Here is a 3730-nt window from a genome sequence, read left to right as displayed (position 1 = left end):
TGTAAAACCCTGCATTGGTGAAAAAAATAAAGGTCATTGGTGAAAAAAATAAAGGTCATTTTCAAAAACTTGAGTTCTTTCCTCCATATTTGAAAATATTGCGTGAAGAGACCTCGAGCCCCAATTTCACTTCAGTGTGATCCTTTTGCTACCACTTGATTTGAATCCAATTGACCATATCCCACTCCATCGACGGAACTCCAATTTATTGTTGGGAATCACATACTTTGGATTCGTTGTACCATTCAGTAAGCATCTTCCCTTGAGACGGGTCTGCCATTGCACCATAAGCAGGGGGTTTTGCTTGTGCCTTCTCCATTTGAATTTTGTTGTATATCCCAAGTTACTGCAGTGTTGAAGGAGAGGACCGTTCCCCTCTCCTCCCCGGGTCCCCTCTCCTCTCCGGGGTTGGTGCAGAATGCAGAAGCAGTTGTTCATCGTTTACGACTACATGCCCAACGGCAGCCTGGATAGACTCATATTCGGGAACCCGATGACCATCCTGCCATGGACTCGGCGATACGCGATCTTGAAGGGCGTGGCGGCAGGTCTACTTTATCTCTACGAAGAATGGGAGAAGCGGGTCATCCACAGAGACATCAAGTCCAGCAACGTGCTGCTGGATTCGGAGCTCAACGCGCGGCTGGGGGACTTCGGGCTCGCCCGGCTGTATGAACACAGCGAGAATCCTGGAACTACTCGTGTGATGGGAACGGTGGGATACATAGCGCCGGAGCTGACAAAGACGGGAAAGGCCACGCCTAGCTCGGACGTGTTCAGCTTTGGCGTTCTACTGTTGGAAGTGGCGTGCGGGAGGAAGCCCGTGGACCTATCCATGGATGCCGAGCGACTGGTTTTGGTGGATTGGGTTTCGGTGCTGTACGCACAAGGAAAGCTGCTCGATGCGGCAGATCCGAAGATGGGGAATGAATACGATACAGGCGAAATGGAGGTGGTGTTGAAACTGGGGTTGCTTTGCTCCCATGCCGAGGCGGAGAGGAGGCTGAGCATACGGCAAGTGTCTCAAATACTGGAAGGTGAAGCTCCTCTCCCTGACATCCATATGGATTCGTATAGGGTGAATGTGATGGATCAGTGTAGTGTTGGTGTTAATGGGTGTTTTGCTACCGCTGATCCGGAGGCGAGGTTTATCCGGGAAATTCGGGGCGGAAGCCTGTCAAATGGATGGCTCACTTCGACATCTTTAACCTCTGGACGGTGATCGACGGCATGGATATGGTGGAAGCTTATTCAATATTATTTACTGAATAGATAACTTTTTGTCTTGTATTTTAAACGAGCAACGGTAAGGGAAACCAAAACTTCACAGGCCATAGGCCGATTAATGCGGTCGCCCGCTGTATTTTGTGTATTTTGTTTGAATTTAATAGAAAGAAAAAGCTGGACAACATTAATAGGCTTATAGAAAAATTAGGTTTTTCTATAAATTAGAAATTAGCACGGATTTGAAGGCGAAAAAGTAAGCTATATGTTCTTATAAAGCAAAGATATTGAAATTTTTACATTTAAACTCTGTGGAGATTGAAATGGTGTATAAGCTGATAAGTTCAATGTTTATTAATTTCAAATTTCTTTATACTGATTTTAGTTTTTTTTTGGGTTTGTTTGTGTTCTTTTCTTTTATAAGAATAAAAAGATTTTGGAACAAATAAATTTGATAAATTATTAACATATGAATAGACGAAGAATATAAGTTAAATAAAAACTATTTTTAAATTATTAGTAATATGATAGTATTTTTTCACGTAGAAAAAAGTCGTAATTTATATTCATATTGAAATAAATTACATTTTGTAGATGCTTAGAGCATATGCAGATAGCTGTCCGTGAATAGGACAAGTACACTCGTAAAAAGAATAGAATAAGTTTACAATTACATCAAAGCCTATACTTTTCTGCCCTTCTTCTTCTCCACCCTACGCCAGCCCTGCGAGTCGGAAGGGGGAACAATGATGGCCTGTGAATATTCTTGCGTGTTCACTGGTGGTTCTTTGTCGGATTCTGATCCTTCTGATCCATGGGTTCTTTTGTTGCCACTAGCTTCCGGCCGTGGCGTTTCCTGCTGCTGAACATGGTCCTCCATTTGTGGGTCTGGTACTTTTTCTTCACGTGTGCCATTCTGTTCCATGTTTATATCCGGTTCCTCTTGATTCACTTTATGCTCTGGCTGATTGTCCACTTCTTCCAGCGGTTCTGTATTCTGCCACCCATTTGGCTTTTTTGGCTGTTTCTTGTTTCCTTTTGTATTCTTTCTGGCCAGTGGGCAAGAATTTTGAAGGTGTCCTATTTGCCGGCAGCTGCGGCATCTGAATGCTGTGTTTTCATAGTCTAGGGGCTGTATCCTCTCAGTGTTATTATAGATTAATGATATTTTATCAGGCAGCCCCTGACTCAAGTCCACTTCAACGCAAATTCTGGCAAATGTGTATATCCCTCTGTCATATCTGTCTGTATCAACTTTTAGGAGTTTCCCCAAGGAATTCCCAATGGCATATAATACTATGGGGTGCCAGAGATGTAAAGGGAGGTTGTGAAGCCTCACCCAAACAGGTGTTGTTGTGATTTTCATAGTATTTGGCTCGAAGTCAGCAAACCAAGGGGTAACAAAGAGACCTGCACTACCCCAAAACCACGGCCCCTTGTTGATGATGCTGTCCCTTTCTTCCTCTGTGTGGAAGTGGACAATGAAAAAACCTTTTGATACTAGGTATATATTGCATTCTGGTGTCCAGCGGGAATGTATCCATTGATGTAAAGCATCTAATTTTGGCCAGAAACCATTAAATCTACATATTACAGCATGTTTTGTGAAGTCAGAGTGTATTGTAGTTACCTCTGGTATAGTAACTTGGAGCATTGCATGTTCCAGTTTTTGTTCTACAATATGTGGCCCAGGTTGTTCTTGTGGTAACGTTGGTTTGTCCTGCATTTTTCCTTTCCCCTTTACTGCATCACGAAAGGTGCCTGAGGTCTTTGAGCCGGATCCGTTGTAGCCTCCACGCAGTCTTAGGTTAAGGTATATGGTTGTATCCTGACAGATCCCATATTCCTGTAGAGTAAGATGGTCCTGTAAGCTACGCCCTGCACATATCAGGTTCTGGTGTCTTGACGGTATTCCAAGTTGGTTTTGTATTTTGTTTTTTAGCTCTTGTATGTTTGAATTCTTGCTGAGTCGCATGCAACAGTGGCTGCCCCCTGTTTGTTTAATGAAGATCTGGATCCAATCTTTACCCTGGCAGTCCCCTGTTTTTTTTTTTATGTCCATCCCATAGGATTTCCAGATCTGGCTGTCCCTTGACAATGGCTCCCAGGCAGAGCCCCATGGTATGTAGATACTCAGATCTATATCATATATTATCAGAACTATAAAATGGGTTTTTCCTTCATACCTTAAAAACAAGCTGCGTTTTTCCATACTGAAGGCTCCGTTTTTACTGAAGAATGCTCCCTCGCTCAAAACTCTTGTGCCGATCTGAGGGTAATCGACAATCCTCGACTTCTGGGAGTAAACCATACTTGTCAGATCCTGGCAAACAGGGGCATCGATCAGATCTGGGTTTTTTATGTGTTGGTTTTTCTCGAACTGTAAAAACCCTTCTGTGATCTGAGGGATCAAGTCCTTGAAGAAAGCCTGTGGGGATCCCTTTCTCGCTACCGTGACAGGGTTTTTGAAGGCCCAGTGAAAAGTTTGTGCGGCCCCATTCGGCTG

The 3730-nt window shown here is 43.5% G+C and overlaps 1 pseudogene; it reads left to right on the top strand.

The window, feature by feature from the left end:
• The first annotated feature begins 402 nt into the window (after window positions 1-402).
• LOC149161523 (L-type lectin-domain containing receptor kinase IV.4 pseudogene) lies at window positions 403-1271 on the top strand (annotated as a pseudogene).
• Window positions 1272-3730: the final 2459 nt, after the last annotated feature.

This window comes from Pinus tabuliformis, chromosome 5_2 (genome assembly GCF_031772625.1).
Source record: "Pinus tabuliformis cultivar Carrire ecotype Pingquan chromosome 5_2, CPIR1, whole genome shotgun sequence".
NCBI classification, from domain to species: Eukaryota; Viridiplantae; Streptophyta; class Pinopsida; order Pinales; family Pinaceae; genus Pinus; species Pinus tabuliformis.
Note: the sequence above shows the minus strand (reverse complement) of the source record. Positions and strands in the feature narration are given on the sequence as shown.